At 41.1% G+C, this 25,480-nt stretch overlaps 1 pseudogene; it reads right to left on the reverse strand.

Moving 5' to 3' along the window:
- Window positions 1-1,520: 1,520 nt before the first annotated feature.
- On the reverse strand, window positions 1,521-16,138 carry LOC124025793 (annotated as a pseudogene).
- Window positions 16,139-25,480: the final 9,342 nt, after the last annotated feature.

Below are 25,480 nucleotides of genomic sequence, written 5' to 3' on the forward strand. Positions count from 1 at the left end.
AGTTGACAGGTCTACCATCTCTTCTGTCTGGTACTACAGTGGGGGCCTAAAATTAGTGACACCCTTGATAAAGATGAGCAATAACGACAGTGTAAAATAAATAATTAAAATACTGAGCTATATTGTATGCTCAAAAAAATTGCACAATTATATTATTTCATACTAATACAATTGCTCAGAGAAATATATTTTGTAATGTTTATTTCTCTCAAAAAGGTAAGGGTCAAAATGATTGACTCCCCTAAAGATTCTACCCAATAAAGTAGTCCAAAGTATTTTTTGACTACTTTATAGTATTCGGTCCCATATTCTTAGCATGCAATGACAACATCAAGCTTGTGACTCTACACACGTGTTGGATGTATATGCAGTTCGTTTAGGTTGTGTTATAGATTCTTTTGTGCCCAATAGAAATGAATGGTAAATAATGTATTGTGTCATTTTGGAGTCACTTTTATTGCAAATAAGAATAAAACATGTTTCTAAACACTTCTACATTCATGTGAGTGCTACCATGGTTACGGATAATCCTTGTTGTTTACAAAGCGCGTGACAAATAAAATTAGATTTTGTGTATTTTTCTCTCTGTTCTAGAAACCACTATCACTGAGAATTTCACTAGTCCACTTCCTGGCTGATATGTGTGTGTGTGTGTGTGTGTGTGTGTGTGTGTGTGTGTGTGTGTGTGTGTGTGTGTGTGTGTGTGTGTGTGTGTGTGTGTGTGTGTGTGTGTGTGTGTGTGTGTGTGTGTGTGTGTGTGTGTCTCTTGAGTGTAGTAATACATGTGTGAACTGTGTATCTGTCTCTATTGAACCAGTATCCCTACACATAGGGTACTGGAACTGACCCTGTATTATAGTACGCTTACTTACTTTGTGTTCTATCTTCTTTCTTCTTTTCATATCTTGTGTGTTTTTGGTTCTACCTTGTTATTTTTAGTATTACACTGTTATTGATTACTGCTTTGCTGGGGTTAGAGCTGGAAGGAAAGGCATTTTAATGTACTTGTGCATGTGACATAAAAAAATTGAAATGAAACTACCGGTCATTTCCGTCCTCCAAACGGGACGCTGGGACAGTTGCACCTATAATCTAAACCAGCACCTTCATCAGAGACCACCACATGGTGACACTCTTTTTCACAGTTTGTTTCTCACACACACTGACTACATTTTACAAGTTCATATAGGCTAATAACCAGTTATTCTCATGTTTAGGTAGCCTAAAGGAAAACAGTGACATTTTGAAGAAAGACAAGCATTTAGGAGTAATGATGAACCCAGACAGTTCCACCGTGTTTTCGGATAGGCCCACATCAAAACACAGAACCATTTGATTGAAGCATTTTCTCATGTAAGGACAGACGGATGGACTTCATTTACAAGTAAAGGTAGACCTAAATGCATTTCCCAGGGATAGGCTACTGTTGACATCGTGACCTGTTGTCTTTGCTGCTCATTTCAGATCGATCCGTGTTGGAGAAAGCTACAGGATCGAATGATTTTAGGGTGATCTGGTGTTGGATGTGCGATGCTCCTCTTTCGTGTTTGATGATGCCCCGTAATAAGACGACGCAATCTGACTCCATAAAGATGAATAGTAAAGTGCAACCGAGACTCTTAAAGAGCTACAGGAACAGACTATCAAGAAAGGTCTGAGAATTGTCTATCAAAGCAAATGGGTTTAATATCATTGTAAAAATGAACGATTGCATTACAAGGCAATACTGCAGCAGAGTGACTGAGTGATCCTGGGACGGCCTCTTCGTCTCAATAGTATGTCTCTTGGTACACCCAACCTGAATGAAGATACCATTCCCGACCTCTTCGTCTCAATAGTATGTCTCTTGGTACACCCAACCTGAATGAAGAGACCATTCCCGAGAGAAGAAACAAATGACTTCCATTTCATCTTGCCACACTGCAAATCTCCACGAGACAAATGATAAAATACCGCACTCCCAATCTTACATGTCATTGTCATGTTCTTGTACAATAATTGACAGTGACGGCCAATTGTCGGCGTTAACTTAAAAACTTGTTGTCGTCGGTAGACCCTGAGCACTTACCTCCTGAGTTCCGTCGCATGATGTATTTTCTAACCTCATCATAGATGAAGATGAGCAGGGTGTAGGGAAAGGCACATACCCACCAGAAAGGCCTGAGGAAAAAGACAAGGAAATAGAAAAGAAAAAGATTTGAGGTAAAAGTGAATGAAAGACAAGTGGAAAGAGGGAAGGAAAATAAATAAATAAATAAATTGAGCGTAAATCTGGGAGCTGCGTATTCTTCCTTGGTTGGGTAGTAAACTCCATTACACTGGAGCTGCGTATTGATCCTGTGAGACCGCAGTAGTTTCCGCCCTTTATAATATCCACCCATTTTCCACCTCATCTTTTAAAACAGAGGGTGACCTTTGTTCCAGATGAGCATAATATAATCTGGTATAATCTATAATCTGAAGGGTCTATTGCTCACTTGAGTGGGTACATTCTGATGGCAACGTCCATTCCAGGGCAGTAGGACAGGAAGAGAGCCAGGGCAGATTCTGAACAAAGTCCGAAGATGAGAACACGGTTCCTGAGGTGGGAGGAAAAACAAATTCATTTTGATGGATTTAAAACCAACAGGGTGGATATTGATTTTTGAAGTGAGTCGCAGGGCTGTATGAACGTGTGTGTGTGTGTGTGTGTGTGTGTGTGTGTGTGTGTGTGTGTGTGTGTGTGTGTGTGTGTGTGTGTGTGTGTGTGTGTGTGTGTGTGTGTGTGTGTGTGTGTGTGTGTGTGTGTGTGTGTGTGTGTGTGTGTGTGTGTGTGTGTGTGTGTGTGTGTGTGTCTTAGGACCCAGACCACAGAGATCGATGTGTGTACTTACTTCATTAGTCCCTGCTGAAAGAAGGAGTTCTTCCTGGTCTTACAGACGATCAAAACGGCCCACTGTGCAATCACAACAGCGGCGAAGTACGCTGTGTGGCAGGTGAACTCAATTATCTTTCTGCTCTCATATGTCTGAAGGATAAGGGGAGAGAGAGAGAGGGGGAGAGAGAGAGAGAGGGGGGAGAGAGAGAGAGAGAGCGCGTGATGGGGGGGGGGGGGGCAAGAGGGGAGAGAGAGGGGGGAGAGAGAGAGGGGGAAGAGAGAGAGGGGGAAGAGAGGGGGGGAGAGAGCACGAGATGGGGGGGCAAGAGGGGGAGAGAGAGAGAGAGGGAAAGAGGGGGGGGAGAGAGGGGGAGAGAGAGGGAAGAGATGTGGATAGATAGGGAAAACAGAGGGGAGAAGGGGGAACGTGTTTATTACAATGTTACTAAATGTGTGGTGAGAATGTGAGCAAGCGGCAGCAGTGGAATCCACAAGCACAAATGGAGGAATAGTAGCAAGCTGTCTACGAAGCCCAAAGCACAGAGAGGACGTTGGGGGTTGTGTGGTGCAGGGCCGAGGCTACAGACCTGTCTCTCTGGCATTGACTGTTCATCCACTGACTATCTGAAATGCAAGCTGTGCAACAACCCTGATCCATAATCCCAGCCATGACTTCCAAACTTTTTTTAATACTATATCACATTTATTGATTTATTTAGTTTTCTTGAATTTCGTGATGGAATAAACTTACTGGAATGAACAAAATAAAAAAAAATGGGAGAGACTGAAAAAGTTCAAATGGAGAACTCATCACACAAGAAGGTACTCAAAACAAGGCTAATGCTAATCCCTTCATATAAATGTAATGAAGAGAACAGGATAGGAGCTATAAACCGGGCAATTTGACTGGTAAACTGATGCCAGCCCATCCATTATGCCGTCATTGACTTGAACGGAGATGCCATTTCTATTCATTCTATTTCTATGAATCCGTTAGTAAGATAGCAGTACTCAGTAGCAGTACTCACCCACTGCTGGCCGTAGCTGTCCTCCAAGTCGTTGATATACTGGTTTTCCCAGTCCAAACGGATTCCTAGCAAGTCCATGGGATAGAACCCGTTCTCAGCCATGATTACAAAGTATGTAAAGAAGCCGGCTGCGGCCAGCATCACTCCTGTGAAGAGGAAAAAGGAGGAGAGCATTTGGTAACACTTTATTTGGATAGTCTGTAGAGCATCTACAGACTAACATCAGTAACATTTCACCTAACTATCTACTAACCCTAGTCCTAACCATAACTTTACCTTACCCTAACCATGGCAAGCAGTTGCTAATCAACTGATAGTCTGTTGATAGTATGATGTTTTGTTGATAATACAGATGGACTATCTACAGACTAACATCAGTAACATTTCACCTAACTATCTACTAACCCTAGTCCTAACCATAACTTTACCTTACCCTAACCATGGCAAGCAGTTGCTAATCAACTGATAGTCTGTTGATAGTATGATGTTTTGTTGATAATACAGATGGACTATCTACAGACTATAACATCAGTAACATTTCACCTAACTATCTACTAACCCTAGTCCTAACCATAACTTTACCTTACCCTAACCATGGCAAGCAGTTGCTAATCAACTGATAGTCTGTTGATAGTATGATGTTTTGTTGATAATACAGATGGACTATCCTAATAAAGTGTGACCAAGTATTTTGTCAGTGAAGACACATTGATCAGATTGTAAATGTGCTATGAAACAGACTGGTCAACATACAACTCATAAAGGCCTAAACAGAAGCCTTACCAAATTGACCATAGGCCACACTAATGAGTCTCTCGTTCACCAGTCGGTCTGTTTTGGGGTTCCGTGGCTGTCTCTTCATGATGTCGTTCTCAGCTTGTTCATAGGCCAGGGAGATAGCGGGGATCTTGAAGGTAACAATGGGAAAGGAACACCCGAATTAGAGACATATCGATGGTCACTTCGATGTTTGTGAGAATATCTTCTGAACAACCTCTGAAATGACCACGGACATTGTTCGTGGTGATGCACCAGAACGAACTCATGATCAGATTGTTCACTAAAGAGGAATATCCACATCTGAAAGACCCACCATGTCAGTTCCCAGGTCGATGCAGAGGATGGTGACGGTCCCTAGGGCCAGTGGAATGTTGGCGAGGAGCAAGAAGAGGAAGGGGGTCATCTCTGGAATTTTACTGGACAGGGTGTAGGTGATGGACTTCTTCAAGTTGTCAAAGATCAGACGGCCTGGGGGGAAATGGAGGATGGACGGGATAGTCAGGGTGATGACAGAAGGATGGAAAGACACAGCAGATTGATAATCATCAGCAGAGCTCCTCATACCCTCTTCAACACCAGTCACGATGGAGGCAAAGTTGTCATCCAGGAGGATCATGTCTGCAGCCTGCTTGGAGACGTCAGATCCAGCGATACCCATAGCAACACCGATGTCAGCTTTCCTCAGAGCAGGGGAATCGTTCACACCATCGCCTGTCACAGCCACAATGGCCCCCTGTGGATAAGTAAGAGAGGTTTTTAGTAGGATCGGACCCTTTTTTCAATTTTCGCCTAAAATGACATACCGAAAATCTAACTGCCTGTAGCTCAGGACCGGAAGCGCGGATATGCATATTCTTGATAAAATTTGAAAGGAAACACTTTGAAGTTTGTGGAAATGTGAAATGAATGCAGGAGAATATAACACATTAGATCTGGTAAAAGACAATACAAAGAAAAAAACATGCATTTTTTGTATTTTTTCGCACCACCATCTTTGAAATGCAAGAGAAAGGCCATAATGTATTATTCTAGCCCAGTTGCAATTTAGATTTTGGCCACTAGATGGCATCATTTTATGTGCAAAGTTTTAGACTGATCAAATGAACCATTGAATTTTTGTTTAAAATGTTGTATAAGACTGCCCAAATGTGCCTAATAATGGTTTAATAATAACTTTCAAGTTCATAACTGTGCGCTATCCTCAAACAATAGCATGGTATTATTTCATTGTAATAGCTACTGTAAATTGGACAGTACCGTTAGAGTAATAAAAATGTAAGCTTTCTGCCAATATCAGATATGTCTATGTCCTGGGATATGTTCTTGTTACTTACAACCTCATGCTAATCACGTTAACCTATGTTAGCTCAACCGTTCCATGGGGAACCCACCAATCCTGTAGAGGTTAAAGATCTTAGCAACGAAAGATGCAATGATACTGACTAACTCATAAGCATTGATTCATTAACTCAATAGTACCTGACGCTGGCAACCCTCCACAATAATCAGTTTCTGCTGAGGAGAAGTTCTTGCAAACACAATCTCAGTGTGATGCATCAGGATGTCATCCAACTCTTCGGGGGTCATGTCCTTCAGCTCTCCACCATGGACAACACAGGCCTTGGCATCTCTGCATGGCACAAAGACGGAAAGTTATAATATAAGCTAAATATAACTGGCTTGTATTTTTCACAAAACGGCTAAATCTAGGTTTCTTTCACTCCTCTTTAAGTGTAGACAGTGTGATGACATACACTGAAATGTTCCCGAACAAACTGCAACATACCTTGGGTTGACCTCAGAAACTGGGATTTTCAGACGAGCAGCAATTTCCTCAACAGTCTCGTTGCCCTCAGAGATGATGCCCACACCCTTGGCAATGGCCTTCGCAGTGATGGGATGATCCCCAGTGACCATGATAACCTAAGGGTAGGACGGGAACTTGAGTGGCCTGTTCACAGTGGCTGCTACGTGTGATGACCGAAGAGTCTTGAGTTTACTATGATATTGCCATACCTTGATTCCAGCACACCTGCACTTGCTCACAGCGTCAGGCACAGCAGCACGGGGAGGGTCAATCATGGACATGAGGCCAACGAAGCACAGATTCTCAGTGGGAAAGTTCACATCTTCACAGTCAAAGTCAAAGCCTTCTGGAAACTGGTCATCAGGGAGCTGGAAATGGCAGAAACCTGGAAAGGACGCAGAGGCAGAAACAACCTAGAACAAATTCTTCATGTTTAAGACTGTACATTAGCTCACAAACCTTTGAATGAATATGTTTCCATATTGGTGTGCCCTCTTACCCAGCACTCTCTCTCCCAGTCCTCCTAGCGCTTCGTATGCTTTCTGAAATGATTCCTTTATCTCGTCATCCAGAGGATGTTCTTTGCCTTGGAGCAAGATGGTGGAGCAGCTGTCCAGGATCCTCTCAGGGGCTCCCTTCATCACCAGCAGATGATTGGACTCGCTGGCCGTGCTGTCCTCATGAATGGAGAGCTAGTGGAAGATGAGATGACACCATGAAGAGGGTTGACTTTATTTTAAATAACTCAGAAGGGAACCAGTGAGCCTGGTAAAGTAAAGTTACGGCTACTTATTGGTTGTAGATACCCAGTAGCAGTTACAAGCTGACTGGATGTAGATACCCAGTAGCAGTTACAAGCTGACTGGATGTAGATACCCAGTAGCAGTTACAAGCTGACTGGATGTAGATACCCAGTAGCAGTTACAAGCTGACTGGATGTAGATAACCAGTAGCAGTTACAAGCTGACTGGATATAGATACCCAGTAGCAGTTACAAGCTGACTGGATATAGATACCCAGTAGCAGTTACAAGCTGACTGGATGTAGATAACCAGTAGCAGTTACAAGCTGACTGGATATAGATACCCAGTAGCAGTTACAAGCTGACTGGATGTAGATACCCAGTAGCAGTAATAAGCTGACTGGATATAGATACCCAGTAGCAGTAACAAGCTGACTGGATATAGATACCCAGTAGCAGTAACAAGCTGACTGGATATAGATACCCAGTAGCAGTAACAAACTGACTGGATATAGATACCCAGTAGCAGTTACAAGCTGACTGGATGTAGATACTCAGTAGCAGTTACAAGCTGACTGGATGTAGATACCCAGTAGCAGTTACAAGCTGACTGGATGTAGATACCCAGTAGCAGTTACAAGCTGACTGGATGTAGATACCCAGTAGCAGTTACAAGCTGACTGGATATAGATACCCAGTAGCAGTTACAAGCTGACTGGATGTAGATACCCAGTAGCAGTTACAAGCTGACTGGATATAGATACCCAGTAGCAGTTACAAGCTGACTGGATATAGATACCCAGTAGCAGTTACAAGCTGACTGGATATAGATACCCAGTAGCAGTTACAAGCTGACTGGATATAGATACCCAGTAGCAGTTACAAGCTGACTGGATGTAGATACCCAGTAGCAGTTACAAGCTGATTGAGAAAAGCCATCCATGATTTTAAGTCCATCACACCATATTTTAGATCGCAGTAGTAAATATGTAGGAAATATTTCAGTTTTTACTTCCATAGTTTTTTTCCCATGTGAAGCACATTGCGTTGCATTCCATGTCTGTACTTTGCTGTGTAAATAAAGCTTGATTAGATTTGATTGACCACGTGGTTACCTGGTATTTGTTGGTGGAGTTGAAGGGGATCTCAACGACTTTGCTGTACTTTTCTCTCATGTCTTTGACAGACCCACAGCACAGCTCGATACACTTCAGCAGGGCAGTTTCTGAGGCATCACCGCTCACATCTCTCTTGAGGATAGGTACGTTGTTCTGTTCTGCCAGGAAGACGGCTCGGTTGCACAGGCCAGCGACTCTAGCCAGGGCAGCCCAGGTGGCAGAGCTTTTGTCGAAAGAGGTACCACTCTGGTTCTCTGTGGTGTCAGCGTCATGGATCTGGTTGTCGAACCACATGTGAGCCACAGTCATTCTGTTCTGGGTCAGGGTGCCAGTCTTGTCGGAGCAGATTGTGGAGGTGGACCCCAAGGTCTCCACAGCTTCCAGATTCTTCACCAGGCAGTTCTTCTTGGCCATACGCTTGGCAGTCAGAGTTAGACACACCTAAGAAGGAAATCCATAGCAGAGGGTTAAATAATAGAAAATTAGACAAAATATGTTTTGTTGTTGTAACAAAACACATATTTTGTCAAATGTTGTATACATTTTCTTCATTAAGTTTTTGTTAAACGTGATTTTTCATCAGCACTCACAGTTACAGTAGCCAGGAGACCCTCTGGCACATTAGCGACGATGATTCCAATGAGGAAGATGATGGATGGCAGCCATCCATAGCCCAGAATGACGGAAAGGATTAAGAAAGTCACACCAAAGAAGACGGACACACCGGTGATGATTTCAATGAAGTGATCAATTTCAATTCCGAGAGGCGTCTGCCCACTTTCCAGACTCATGGCCAATGCGGCGATACGACCCATGATAGTGTGGTCACCAGTGTTGATGACGATACCTCTGGCAGTTCCTGGAAGGGTCAAAAATTGAGTATGTGGTTTAGAACAGGGTTCTCCAACTGGCGTCCCGTGCGCCGAATTTGGAACGCGGGTGGTTTTATTTTGCCTTCCCATGATTTCTGAGCAATTTTTAAAATAGATATACATATAACAAAATTGTTAAAATAATATATAAAAAAACATTATAATATATATATATATATATAAATATAATAAATATATATATTATTAAAAAAAAATATATATATATATATATTTTTTTTTTTTTGGGGGGGGGTCAGGAAATCAGCTCCAGGTGATTTTAATTTGGGAAATATGTTCACAAGTATTCCCACACATAATAGAGAGACACGTGATCATATACAACTGTAAGCAAAGGTTTGAAATGATGATGTTTTAGTCAAATATGATATCTGTTTGGGCTTCTTGCAGCCAATTATGTTCTGGCTCCCTGACCAGGGATCTCATGATCTCTGAATTCTACGATTGTATGATTCTCACATTAGCATTGGTTGGCTCTTCCTCTGAGGTGACCTGGATAATGTGGGCTCAAGAAAAAAAATGGATGATTTGATGATTCCTAGTTTAGAATCACAAAGAGGCAATTCAGACAATTGAACACTTTTCCTATGCCTCCTTTCCAACCCACTTCTCAGTAGTTGGTATTCAGACTTACTTTATGGAGGCGCTTAACAAGGTTTCCTTGCGAGCACTGAATACATGTAATTAAACCTCAGAAAACACACCCACTTGGTGGCCTACCAATTCAATCAGGGAGTTTTTGTTTAATTCGTTTTTCTGTTAATTTATCTAAAGTCATCTCTTTAAATACCTGTGTACCTTATATTTGAATTTGATCGCCACAAGACTTGATTGTAGAGAATGTGTTGAGAATATAGAACGATAGAGACAAATATGTGTTTTCAAGGCTGTTTCAGAACCCACGCATACATTTTAAAACACTGATTTTACACATTATTTGTGTTTAGGGAATAATCATAAATCCTACTTCATGGAAAAATAAAGCCTTTATGCACAAATAAAGGTGTTTTGATTCATTTTGAAAGTCGCCACATTCAGTTAATCAATGGTAACGTTGAAATTAGTCTAACCTATAATAGTTTTATAATTATAACATGGAGAATAGTATAAAATAGTATGATATAGTAAATATACCCTAATTGCCCGCACTGATCATGGAACTGTGCAAAGTGTTGCGCTGTGCGTCAAGATCCATGTTTTAGTTTAGTTTATTTTATTTTTACAGGGACAGTGCACATTAATCAACGTTTCAGTAAAAGTGCCGGTTTTAGCCCGCCGGTTAATTTTCAACGGCAGTCCCTGGGCAGGTTATATATATCGGTTACAGCTCCAGAATGATTTAACAGGCCTATAAACCCCAGATTTATTTTTACTACAATTTGTATTGGGCCTTCATGAAATAGTATACACTATTACTTGACCCTCAGCCACAGACACAAAGACGTGACAGCGTTTTCAGATGAATGCGAGAAAGGTAGGCTAAATCAAACGATGTGATGGTGTGGTGGAATGATACGAATGTAGAGAAGGGAACGAACACTAAATATACGTGGTTATTATGTACAGTCACCGACCGATAGTGGCTAATAAAAAAACAAGAAACGTTGGAGAATATGTTTAAAACACCCCAAAGGGCACAAAGGTTACATTTGGCGCAACTCTTTACCTTGTCATCCCATTTGGCGCGTGTCTCCAAATTTAATCCCTGCAAGTTATAAAGCCATACAATAAAAAAAAATCTGCATAACGGCACATATTTCATACTTCACTGAGGGGATTACTCATTTACCTAGCTCTTATCAATTAGCTCTTGTCAATTTATAATTTACAGTGCATGGAGAATGCTGTTACTTCTATCAGGGAAAAATAAAGTAGATGCTTTTCCACTTATAACCGGCATGTTTGCTCGACCTTATTAATGGTGATGGAATTATTTGGGTATTAAATCAAGGTCAGACACACCTCCGACACACCTCCATTTCTGGCGTTACCCACATGCTTAAATTCAATGGCAGAATACAAACAGAATAGAAACAAATAAACAGTGCATACAACATGAATAAAGTTCAATACACGCGCTTTTAACTCCGGTCTGAATCCCCTCTTAAAATAACGAATATATACAAGAAATTTGAACTATTCAATAATTGTAGATAGTTACAGAAGGTACTTACCCTCAACACAGTTGGTAGAGAAGAAGGCAATGTTCCTGGTTTCCAGGGGTTGTCATTGCTAAAATCGGGACTACGAGTTTGGGGCTCAGATTCACCAGTGAGAGAGGAGTTGTCCACCTGAGTGGGGAAAGATAATTGTGTCAATTACAACAACGAATGAATTACATTTACGTGACACATGACTTAATGTTTTTTAAAGTATCCACCTTGCAGCCGCTGGCAGAGACGATACGCAAATCAGCTGGTATCCTATCTCCGCCGTTCACCTCCACTATATCGCCAACCACCACTTCTTCAGTGTTGATGTTCTTCTTCTCACCGTCACGGACTACCAGGGCTTGCTACAAGGAAGATGACACGATTAACATCCGCACACGTAACTATATGATAGAGTTCTTCTCAGAGGAGTTTGAAAAGGCAGAAGTCTAACCTGCGGGACCAGGTTTTTGAAGGAGTCCATGATCTTTGAGCTCTTGGCTTCTTGGTAGTAGGAGAAACAACCGGTGATAATGACGACAACAGCGAGCACAAGGCCCAGGTACAACTATTAAGAAGAGGCAGAATGATTATGAGAATATTGTGTTATCATTAAGTAGGAAAAGCCTTTCAGGCACTAGAGGCTTCATCTCAAATTATCTCTGAATTCTACGATTGTATGATGATTCTCACATTAGCATTGGTCGGCTCTTCCTCTGAGGTGACTTGGATAATGTGGGCTATGAAGCAGAGCACAGCTCCGATCCACAGCAGCATGCAGAACCCGCCAAAGAGCTGTTTGCAGAACTTCACCCACTCAGGGGTAGTGCGGGGAGGAGTCAGGGTGTTTGGGCCATCCCGAAGAAGGATCTCCTTAGCCCGAACCGAGGATAGACCCTAGGTGGGGGAAGAAGGAGAGAGGGAAAATGTAAAGAGAAGGGGAAAGGAGGAGGGAGGGAAGGAGGAAAGAGAAGGGGAAAGGATGAGGGAGGGAAGGAGGAAAGAGAAGGGGAAAGGAGGAGGGAGGGAAGGAGGAAAGAGAAGGGGAAAGGAGGAGGGAGGGAAGGAGGAAAGAGAAGGGAAAGGAGGAGGGAGGGAAGGAGGAAAGAGAAGGGAAAGGAGGAGGGAGGGAAGGAGGAAAGAGAAGGGAAAGGAGGAGGGAGGGAAGGAGGAAAGAGAAGGGAAAGGAGGAGGGAGGGAAGGAGGAAAGAGAAGGGAAAGGAGGAGGGAGGGAAGGAGGAAAGAGAAGGGAAAGGAGGAGGGAGGGAAGGAGGAAAGAGAAGGGAAAGGAGGAGGGGGAGGGAAGGAGGAAAGAGAGGGGGAAAGGATGAGGGAGGGAAGGAGGAAAGAGAAGGGAAAGGAGGAGGGAGGGAAGGAGGAAAGAGAAGGGAAAGGAGGAGGGAGGGAAGGAGGAAAGAGAAGGGAAAGGAGGAGGGAGGGAAGGAGGAAAGAAAAGGCACAAAGTAAGCAAAGTGATGTCACACAATCTGAAAATATATGTTTTACTCCAAATTGTGTAAACTTTAGGAAGATATAGATATGTTTCATATGTTACGATTCGGTGTTAGATAGTGATGCCATCTTGACTTAGAAGGCAGAGGAAGTTCTACCAACGCAAATTACAGTCAGCTTTCATCCGTAGGAGCTACTGATCCAACTGGTTGTCAATGTTACAAACGGAGGCACACATGAACACACATAGATATTCACTCACCCTGGCTAAGTCTGTGCCGTATTTCCTGTTAAGCTCATCCAAGGTCAACTTGTGGTCATCCTGAGAGAGAGAGAGAGAGAGAGAGAGAGAGAGAGAGAGAGAGAGAGAGAGAGAGAGAGAGAGAGAGAGAGAGAGAGAGAGAGAGAGAGAGAGAGAGAGAGAGAGAGAGAGAGAGAGAGAGAGAGAGAGAGAGAGAGAGAGAGAGAGCTTGTTGTTCTTTAATCTTTCCACATTGGTAGAAGTTAACAGAACATTTAGTGATGAAACACATTTCTCTAATAGTTTGAACTGATTCTATGTATGACAAGGTCATGCAGCACAGATTTGACCTTAAACCATAGAAGAGTCATTTGTTTCTGTATGATGGATGGAATCACTCTGATTCGTGATTGAATCCATTACTGAATGTTACCTTCTGCCCCGAATAAGTACTGCACAGTGCACATATCCGTTTTCCTATTTCGCTACATGTAAGAAAGCAGTTTCCAATGAAAGGCTACTGTTTCTCTCAAGTTTAAACACAGGCTATTGGGGTTTTAGAACTGCCCCCAAGACTCACTGCAGAGTGATAGTAAGTAAATGAAAATGCAAATCTGTAAACCAAAGAGCTTTATACAGGCTTGATAGGTTGTGTGCTGCACCTTTTCTGGCCCACAGAGATGAATAGGGTTACACTGTAAAGGGGTTGCCGTGAATTTTACAGTAACTTACAGGCAGCTAGTGGTAAGTTACTGTATTTAATATTGCCTACTTGTAATATGAATAAAGTATGAAAGCAATTACTGTGTAATGACAGTAAAATATCATAGAATTTACTCTATTATACGGTTAAAAATAAAACATATTTTATTGTCACACACTGGACAGGTTCAGTGAAATGTGTTTTACAGTTATATTGTCACACCCTGACCATAGTTTGCTTTGTATGTTTCTATGTTTTGTTTGGTCAGGGTGTGATCTGAGTGGGCATTCTATGTTGGATGTCTTGTTTGTCTATTTCTATGTCTGGCCTGATATGGTTCTCAATCAGAGGCAGGTGTTAGTCATTGTCTCTGATTGGGAACCATATTTAGGTAGCCTGGGTTTCACTGTGTGTTTGTGGGTGATTGTTCCTGTCTCTGTGTTTTGCACCAGATAGGGCTGTTTTTGGTTTTCCACGTTTTTGTAGTGTTCATGTTTATCTTTTGTTATTAAACATGAATCAAAGAAACCACGCTGCATTTTGGTCCGCCTCTACTTCACCTAAAGAGAACCGTTACATATATACACAGTTAAAGTTGAAAATGTGTGAAAAACAGTCAATACTACTGACTGTAATTGAAATGAATTGAGGGGAGAAGGGGTTTGTATTTCACAGTGTTTTACACGACATGGGATTGGTACAAGCAGGTTAGCTGTTAGGTAGTGCTTACACATTATAGCATATCAATTCATATTTTGTGTTTCATATCATTAGCACTTCTAGAGGCCTTAACAAAGGCTTCCAAACGGTCAGCGACTACAGGGCAAAATGACATGGCAAAATGCTCAACCATGACAGGTTTAAGGCTTACTGCCACTTCAGTATGTTCCCTATACATTTGAAATGGTTGGGGCGCTACTACCACACACCAGTTAAATTCATACAACGTTCTCGATAACGGGTGCAACAAATACAGCCTCTTACAAGGCAAGCCTCGAAATATGGTAATGAGCCAGAAACAACAACACCATGCACCCACTGGTGGTCAAAACGTTTTAGGAGCTACAACATTTTTTTTATGGTAGTGAATTCTGTGGGATGGAATTACAGTACCATTTGAAATACAGCAATTCTTTCCCCGCCCAAATTACTGTATAACATTACTGCATTAATATGTTATTTACTATAGTTTTTTTGGTTTCATTATCTTTGACACGCCTTCCTTCAGGAAACCTACTGAAAAAATACTGAAAGAAAGCATTTTCCATAACTTGTAGGTAGTAGGATTGAAGTCTGAATGGATAATTTCTCACTTATGGGTGGCTCACAATGGGGAATATAATTGGCAGGATATATGCATATTAAATACTGTTGTAGTTAATAAAGTAAAATAAGTGTAGTGTTTTTGTGGACTGTTGTGTTTTTGTGAACATTACTGTAGTATTTTCTACAGTGTTAAAAAACAAACAATAATACTGTCATATTTTCTATAGCATTCTACAGTATACTACAACATTCTACAGTATACTACAACATTCTACAGTATACTACAACATTCTACAGTAAGTACTACACATGATCGAGGGATACTACAGTGTACAGTATAGTATTCTACAGTTTCATGTAGAATTTTATAGTTAGAACTGTAGTATTCTACAGTCAACTGTTGTCTTTTTTCATGTGGGAAAAAAACTTTTTTCATTACAGTGTACTATATAACTTTGTCTTTTCTTATAGAAAACACAAACATTTTGAAGCTATGTCATTGTATATATTATAAACAAATTGCATATGGATTCATGTGCACTGTCCATGTCATCTAATGTCATTATATGAATAAATAATCAGTTTTCCTCACCAGGTCAACTTCCTTTTTCAGGTCATCCTTATCCATCTTCTCCTTCGCTTTCTTCACCTGCTTTTCACTCTTCTTCTTTCCATCGTCCTCGGAGGTCGCCGCCAGTTTATAATCATCTTTCCCCTTCTGTATGTCAAACACACGTTAATGATGAGAAGCTGCAAACTATCAATGTGCCTCTTTGCTCATCGGGTCTAGAAATTCCATTTAGAAATGTATCCCCTTAAGAAGCAGCAATTAATATGAAATATAGAGAAATCTTTTTTTGCAAGTATATGAACTGTAAAATAACATATTTTTAGTGAAGATGAAAGAACACAAAATAAGTCTATTAAAATCCCGATAATCAAAAGTGCAATGCAGACTTACTACAAGCCCCATCCTTGCACCTCTGTCTCAATCCCAGTGGTTTTGTGAAGATCATTTATTTCCTCCTTATCCTGAGAAACTGCACCTGTTGCACGTCTACACCTGCCTCTCTCCCTTTTTCTCCACGTCTCGAGGCAACCAAGAGCTCCCTGGGTAGCTAACTGAGGATGGAATATTTATATGGTTTACCTGGCCAAGGGGAGGTGCACAGGAGGAATGAATCAGATGTGTGGAGAAGGGACCGAGGATGGGAGGGGTTGTGGAGAAGGATCTGTGCCAATCTTCACCTGTACAGCTAGGTCATTTTGACCATGAGCCCCCATAACGAAAGCATCCCTGTCGGAAGTTGATGGTACTCACAATAAACACATGGGTTCAAAATAACACAACCAGTGACCCAACCATTTGCCACTATAGTACCTACAATACCATGTGTATATAGGTAGTTGGAAGTTGAAAGTACTCACAATAAACAAATGGGTTAAAAATAACCCAACCAGTAATTCAACTTTAGCACCTACCACATGTAGATATTTGAGTAGCAATCTGAAAAATCTTCTAAATGTTCTTAAATGTGATGTTTTGTTGCCTCTGGGGCAATTCAGAAAGCTGATTGAGGACCTTATTACTGATGAATGTGATGTTTTGAATGACCATGTTTTTCTTTCTGCTTGCATTTTGTATTTAAATTTTGATTTCATTCATTTAGGACTCATCTGTAAAAGAAACCTTGGTCTCAGTTTAACTCCATGATAAAATAAAGAAATAAAGGTATTCGTGAGTTTACAGAACTCCCACGGAAAACAAAGATGTTAACAATAACCCAACCAGTAAAGGATGAGGACAATGAATGAACGGAGAACATGGTTTCTCTCTGCAGTATTTGTCACTCACTGGTTGAATAGAACCAAAACCTGCTCCTTTGAAGCTGAATACAGAGTGATGTCATGAAAAGCTGACTAAGGGGAAATCTGCGGTTTCTACTTCCGTTTTCATATGTACCTATTGATTCTTGAAGTGCGTACCCTTGAAACACGCAAGAAGAGAGGTTGTGTTTTGGTAGACAGAGTGGAAGGCCGTGGGTGGCTGTTTAGTAAACCTCTTGTCTGTTTGTGGTTGTGGGATCATGTCTATGTTCCCTTAGTGAGGGGATCCACTGTAGCATGAATTAATAAATAAGGACCAATAACAGATCAGATCCATGTTTATTGGAACACATTGTTTTTGTCCTTTTCATAGAACCGGGAATATAGACAAAAGGTCATATTGATTTTTATTTAATCAGGATCCCCATTAGCCGACGCCAAAGGCTACACCTTCTCTTACTGGGGCTCGATGCATAACAAAACATACATTACAGTTAACCTGCCCTGGGATAACGATAGTTACAGTTAACCTGCCCTGGGATAACGATAGTTACAGTTAACCTGCCCTGGGATAACGATAGTTACAGTTAACCTGCCCTGGGATAACGATAGTTACAGTTAACCTGCCCTGGGATAACGATAGTTACAGTTAACCTACCCTGGGATAACGATAGTTACAGTTAACCTGCCCTGGGATAATGATAGTTACAGTTAACCTGCCCTGGGATAACGATAGTTACAGTTAACCTGCCCTGGGATAACGATAGTTACAGTTAACCTGTCCTGGGATAACGATAGTTACAGTTAACCTGCCCTGGGATAACGATAGTTACAGTTAACCTGCTCTGGGATAACGATAGTTACAGTTAACCTGCCCTGGGATAACGATAGTTACAGTTAACCTGCCCTGGGATAACGATAGTTACAGTTAACCTGCCCTGGGATAACGATAGTTACAGTTAACCTGCCCTGGGATAACGATAGTTACAGTTAACCTGCCCTGGGATAACGATAGTTACAGTTAACCTGCCCTGGGATAACGATAGTTACAGTTAACCTGCCCTGGGATAACGATAGTTACAGTTAACCTGCCCTGGGATAACGATAGTTACAGTTAACCTGCCCTGGGATAACGATAGTTCGAACTATGCTTTTTGGAAAGTAACTATTTCTGTTGGAATAAATAGTTACTTTTGAGGTAACTATAACTGTTTGAATACAGATCGTTAAAAAGTACTACTTATCAAAACTATTTGAATATGTGTAACGGGGGAGAACCATCAACCTATTTTGAACGTATCGGTGTTGGTCTGCCTGTGCCAGGTGTATGTGATTGCTCATTAAGGGCGTGGCCTTGTGTATAAAGCCTTCCTGTTTGTGTCATTCAGGGGATCGCGTTACGATGTGCTGGACGTTGTTGGGTTTACTGAAGTTAGTATGAGAAATAGGAATGATTGTGAATGTAGTGTTTTTTAGGCGTTGGTGCCCATATTCCATCTTGAGCTGCTCTCCTTCTCCCTGGGCTCTATATGTGTTACAACACATTGTTATTGTCTGAGTATGTGAATGAAACGTGAATAAACCTTGTGATATTTGTTTGTGCGAAATCTGATATTGCCATCTGCTGAAGTCTGTCTTGTAGGACAGTTGTACGGAGCTTCTGGAACGGATGTATAGGAATGATGTCGTCCTGTGGAGATGTCTGTCTTGTGATGCTGAAAATGAAAATACATTGTTGCATCCTAATACTGTTGTCGGTTTCCAATGTTCCAGTCCTTGGTGTAAATAATCGAATGTTTAGATTAGTCCCGAGGATGTAACCTCTCCGTATTGTAAAGTTGGTGTAGTACTGCTACTGAGAGGATATGTGTGTAAATCCACGTTACACACAGATCTCAGGAAGTGACTACTTTTCTGAAACTATTGGATTGGCTGGTTTCAACTAACGGCAGGGCTGTATCTGGAGCTGCATGTTGAAGATAGAAATTGAATGAATAGAGCACACACAACCTCCTATGCTATTCCAATCTGACAGTCACATTGGAGCTACACAATACATTTCTACGTGAACATTCGGTACAGTGGGGCAAAATACCAGCAACAGTGTGAGAAAACCTTGTGAAGACTTACAAAGAACTTTTGACCTCTGTCATTGCCAACAAAGGGTATATAACAAAGTATTGAGATAAACTTTTGTTATTGACCAAATACTTATTTTCCACCATAATTTGCAAATAAATTCATTGAAAATCCTACAATGTGATTTTCTGGATGTTTTTTTCTCATTTTGTCTGTCATAGTTGAAGTGTACCTATGATGAAAATTTACAGGCCTCTCTCATCTTTTTAAGTGGGAGAACTTGCACAACTGGTGGCTGACTAAATACTTTTTTGCCCCACTGTATATTTCCATTCTCCTGAATGTCCACTGCCTTAGGTGTACATAATTAAATCGAATGATATTTAACCAATGATATTTTGTACAGATAAGCATTAATAAGTTGAATGCTCAACTACTGTATGACCCTGAAAAAGTTGAAAGCTGCAATTAATTTCATGATACCTGGAAAGACAGTGTAATTCAAAGCCATTTGCAAACAGCAAGTTGGATGCTTAGCAAAACGACTTTGAACCTCTGTCCGTCTGAGGGTAAGTGTTTCAAACATGCACTATACCATCCAGCTTACTCAGAATACAAACTAACATGATTTCCCATCGACCATGGATGTAGTTGATTCCAGAAAGCAGTTTTGGGATATTTAGTTACTGTTAGCATTCTCAGTTACACTTAACATTAAATGGTTATTGTGCCTGTGTAATAAACATTGTTTTGGCGCAACATTTTATTAGCCTGTTACATAATACTTTGATACTTGCATTTTAAATGCATAGCAATGAGCTGAGTTTTTGTAGGTATTGTACACAAGGACTAGAAACTGTTTCTTATTACACTTATGCCATTCTAAAGTAATTTCCAAAGTCCTATACCAATTTTCCTATTGTAATACTCAGTTACTACACATGTATAATAACTTTATGCCGTGTTACTGTTAATTGTCTCATGAAAATATGTCAGTCAACTTGAAGCTGCAAAAGTGGTCTAAACTTACGTAAGGTGTTGGGACTCTGCTGTTGGGACAGCTTTATGTAGGCCCTAACAGTTTGTGGGCACCATTTGCCAATGTTATTGTGCAATTAATGTATTTTTGTGTTGTGTAGTGGCTTTGATGGCATTCATCAAAAAAAGTTTGCCCCACTAAGATTTACATGTTAAAATCACCACTGTAGCCAACGCCAATGGCAACAGCTAGTCTTACTGGGGTCCGGCACATAACAAAAAAATGTATGGTGGTTTGTTGGTTGGTGGTGGTGGTTTTAGTGAAGTAAGTATGAGAAATAGGAATGATTGTGAATGTAGTGTTTTTAGGCGTTGGTGCCATATTCCATCTTGAGCTGCTCTCCTTCTCCCTGGGCTCTATATGTGTTACAACACATTGTTATTGTCTGAGTATGTGAATGAAACGTGAATAAACCTTGTGATATTTGTTTGTGCGAAATCTGATATTGCCATCTGCTGAAGTCTGTCTTGTAGGACAGTTGTACGGAGCTTCTGGAACGGATGTATAGGAATGATGTCGTCCTGTGGAGATGTCTGTCTTGTGATGCTGAAAATGAAAATACATTGTTGCATCCTAATACTGTTGTCGGTTTCCAATGTTCCAGTCCTTGGTGTAAATAATCGAATGTTTAGATTAGTCCCGAGGATGTAACCTCTCCGTATTGTAAAGTTGGTGTAGTACTGCTACTGAGAGGATATGTGTGTAAATCCACGTTACACACAGATCTCAGGAAGTGACTACTTTTCTGAAACTATTGGATTGGCTGGTTTCAACTAACGGCAGGGCTGTATCTGGAGCTGCATGTTGAAGATAGAAATTGAATGAATAGAGCACACACAACCTCCTATGCTATTCCAATCTGACAGTCACATTGGAGCTACACAATACATTTCTACGTGAACATTCGGTACAGTGGGGCAAAATACCAGCAACAGTGTGAGAAAACCTTGTGAAGACTTACAAAGAACTTTTGACCTCTGTCATTGCCAACAAAGGGTATATAACAAAGTATTGAGATAAACTTTTGTTATTGACCAAATACTTATTTTCCACCATAATTTGCAAATAAATTCATTGAAAATCCTACAATGTGATTTTCTGGATGTTTTTTTTCTCATTTTGTCTGTCATAGTTGAAGTGTACCTATGATGAAAATTTACAGGCCTCTCTCATCTTTTTAAGTGGGAGAACTTGCACAACTGGTGGCTGACTAAATACTTTTTTGCCCCACTGTATATTTCCATTCTCCTGAATGTCCACTGCCTTAGGTGTACATAATTAAATCGAATGATATTTAACCAATGATATTTTGTACAGATAAGCATTAATAAGTTGAATGCTCAACTACTGTATGACCCTGAAAAAGTTGAAAGCTGCAATTAATTTCATGATACCTGGAAAGACAGTGTAATTCAAAGCCATTTGCAAACAGCAAGTTGGATGCTTAGCAAAACGACTTTGAACCTCTGTCCGTCTGAGGGTAAGTGTTTCAAACATGCACTATACCATCCAGCTTACTCAGAATACAAACTAACATGATTTCCCATCGACCATGGATGTAGTTGATTCCAGAAAGCAGTTTTGGGATATTTAGTTACTGTTAGCATTCTCAGTTACACTTAACATTAAATGGTTATTGTGCCTGTGTAATAAACATTGTTTTGGCGCAACATTTTATTAGCCTGTTACATAATACTTTGATACTTGCATTTTAAATGCATAGCAATGAGCTGAGTTTTTGTAGGTATTGTACACAAGGACTAGAAACTGTTTCTTATTACACTTATGCCATTCTAAAGTAATTTCCAAAGTCCTATACCAATTTTCCTATTGTAATACTCAGTTACTACACATGTATAATAACTTTATGCCGTGTTACTGTTAATTGTCTCATGAAAATATGTCAGTCAACTTGAAGCTGCAAAAGTGGTCTAAACTTATGTAAGGTGTTGGGACTCTGCTGTTGGGACAGCTTTATGTAGGCCCTAACAGTTTGTGGGCACCATTTGCCAATGTTATTGTGCAATTAATGTATTTTTTTGTGTTGTGTAGTGGCTTTGATGGCATTCATCAAAAAAAGTTTGCCCCACTAAGATTTACATGTTAAAATCACCACTGTAGCCAACGCCAATGGCAACAGCTAGTCTTACTGGGGTCCGGCACATAACAAAAAAATGTATGGTGGTTTGTTAGTTGGTGGTGGTGGTTTTAGTGAAGTAAGTATGAGAAATAGGAATGATTGTGAATGTAGTGTTTTTAGCCATTGGTGTCCATATTCCACCTAGCTCTCCTCCCTGGGCACGCTCTCTGTGTGTTACAGCAGATCATCATTGTCTGAGTGTGTGAATGTAGTGTTTTTAGCCATTGGTGTCCATATTCCACCTAGCTCTCCTCTCCCTGGGCACGCTCTCTGTGTGTTACAGCAGATCATCATTGTCTGTCTGAATGTGTGTGAATGTAGTGCCATTGGTGTCCATATTCCACCTAGCTCTCCTCCCTGGGCACGCTCTCTGTGTGTTACAGCAGATCATCATTGTCTGAGTGTGTGAATGTAGTGTTTTTAGCCATTGGTGTCCATATTCCACCTAGCTCTCCTCCCTGGGCACGCTCTCTGTGTGTTACAGCAGATCATCACTGTCTGAGTGTGTGAATGAAACATAGTGATATTTGTCTGTGAGAAATCTGATATTGCCATCTGTTGAAGGCTGTCTTGTAGGACAGTTGTACGGAGTTCCATGTAGGCCTATGGAGATGTCTGTCTTGCAATACTGAAAATTCAAATAAATTATTGTTGCATCCTGATATTGTCTGATTCCCATGCTCCAGTCCTTGATGTAAAGAACCTGTTATGTTTATATTAGTCCTGAGGACCTCACCTCACATATTAACAGTCCTGGGGACCTCACCTCACATATTAATAGTCCTGAGGACCTCGCCTCACATATTAACAGTCCTGGGGACCTCACCTCACATATTAACAGTCCTGAGGACCTCACCTCACATATTAACAGTCCTGAGGACCTCACCTCACATATTAACAGTCCTGGGGACCTCACCTCACATATTAATAGTCCTGGGGACCTCACCTCACATATTAATAGTCCTGAGGACCTTACCTCACATATTAACAGTCCTGAGGACCTCACCTCACATATTAATAGTCCTGGGGACCTCACCTCACATATTAATAGTCCTGGGGACCTCACCTCACATATTAACAGTCCTGAGGACCTCACCTCACATATTAACAGTCCTGGGGACCTCACCTCACATATTAATAGTCCTGGGGACCTCACCTCACATATTAGTAGTCCTGAGGACCTCACCTCACATATTAACAGTCCTGGGGACCTCACCTCACATATTAATAGTCCTGAGGACCTCACCTCACTTTTTAACAATCCTGAGGACCTCACCTCATGTATTAATATTCCTGAGGACCTCACCTCATGTATTAAAAAGTTGTATGTCTATAGGAATTATACACTGATTGTACAACACACTAGGAAAAACCTGCTCTTTCCATAACAGACTGACCAGGTGATTCCAGGTGAAAGGTATGATCCTGTATTGATCAGTGTAGATAAATGGGAGGAGACGGGTTAAAGAAGGATTTTTAAGCCTGGAGACAATTGAGACATGGATTGTGTACGTGTGCCATTCAGAGGGTGAACGGACAAGACAAAATATTGAAGTGCAATTGAACGGGGTATGGTAGTAGGTGCCAGGAACACTGGTTTGAGTGTGTCAAGAACTGCAATGCTGCTGGGTTTTTCATGCTCAACAGTTTCCTGTGTGTATCAAGAATGGTCCACCCTCCAAAGGACATCCAGCCAACTTTATTTTTTATTTATTTTATTTTATTTCACCTTTATTTAACCAGGTAGGCTAGTTGAGAACAAGTTCTCATTTACGTCTGTAACATGGCCAAGATAAAGCATAGCAATTTGACACATACAACAGCACAGATTTACACATGGAATAAACAAAACATACAGTCAATAATACAGTAGAAAAAAGAGAAGTCTATTTACAGTGAGTGCAAATGAGGTAAGATAAGGGAGTTAAAGCAATAAATAGGCCATGGTGGAAAAATAATTACAATATAGCAATTAAATACTGGAATGGTAGATGTGCATAAGATGAATGTGCAAGTGGAGATATTGGGCTGCAAAGGAGCAAGATAAATAAATACAGTATGGGGATGAGGTAGATAGATAGATGGGCTGTTTATAGATGGGCTATGTACAGGTGCAGTGATCTGTGAGCTGCTCTGACAGCTGGTGCTTAAAGCTAGTGAGGGAGATATGAGTCTCCAGCTTCAGAGATTATTGCAGTTCGTTCCAGTCATTGGCAGCAGAGAACTGGAAGGAAAGTCGACAAAAGGAGGAATTGGCTTTGGGGGTGACCAGTGAGATATACCTGCTGGAGCGCGTGCTACGAGTGGGTGCTGCTATGGTGACCAGTGAGCTGAGATAAGACGGGGCTTTACCTAGCAGAGACTTGGAGATCAAATCAAATCAAATCCAATCCAATTGTATTTGTCACATACACATGGTTAGCAGATGTTAATGCGAGTGTAGCGAAATGCTTGTGCTTCTAGTTCCGACAATGCAGTGATAACCAACAAGTAATCTAACTAACAATTCCAAAACTACTGTCTTATACACAGTGTAAGGGGATAAGGAATATATACATAAGGATATATGAATGAGTGATGGTACAGAGCAGCATACAGTAGATGGTATCGAGTACAGTATATACATATGAGATGAGTGTGTAGACAAAGTAAACAAAGTGGCATAGTTAAAGTGGCTAGTGATACATGTATTACATAAGGATGCAGTCGATGATGTAGAGTACAGTATATACATATGCATATGAGATGAATAATGTAGGGTAAGTAACATTATATAAGGTAGCATTGTTTAAAGTGGCTAGTGATATATTTACATCATTTCCCATCAATTCCCATTATTAAAATGGCTGGAGTTGGGTCAGTGTCAATGACAGTGTGTTGGCAGCAGCCACTCAATGTTAGTGGTGGCTGTTTAACAGTCCGATGGCCTTGAGATAGAAGCTGTTTTCAGTCTCTCGGTCCCAGCTTTGATGCACCTGTACTGACCTCGCCTTCTGGATGATAGCGGGGTGAACAGGCAGTGGTTCGGGTGGTTGATGTCCTTGATGATCTTTATGGCCTTCCTGTAACATCGGGTGGTGTAGGTGTCCTGGAGGGCAGGTAGGTTGCCCCGGTGATGTGTTGTGCAGTCCTCACTACCCTCTGGAGAGCCTTACGGTTGAGGGCGGAGCAGTTGCCGTTCCAGGCGGTGATACAGCCCGCCAGGATGCTCTCGATTGTGCATCTGTAGAAGTTTGTGAGTGCTTTTGGTGACAAGCCGAAATTTCTTCAGCCTCCTGAGGTTGAAGAGGCGCTGCTGCGCCTTCTTCACGATGCTGTCAGTGTGAGATAACCTGTAGCCAGTGGGTTTGTCAGCGAGTAT

This window comes from Oncorhynchus gorbuscha, unplaced genomic scaffold (genome assembly GCF_021184085.1).
Source record: "Oncorhynchus gorbuscha isolate QuinsamMale2020 ecotype Even-year unplaced genomic scaffold, OgorEven_v1.0 Un_scaffold_2451, whole genome shotgun sequence".
Classification (NCBI taxonomy): Eukaryota; Metazoa; Chordata; class Actinopteri; order Salmoniformes; family Salmonidae; genus Oncorhynchus; species Oncorhynchus gorbuscha.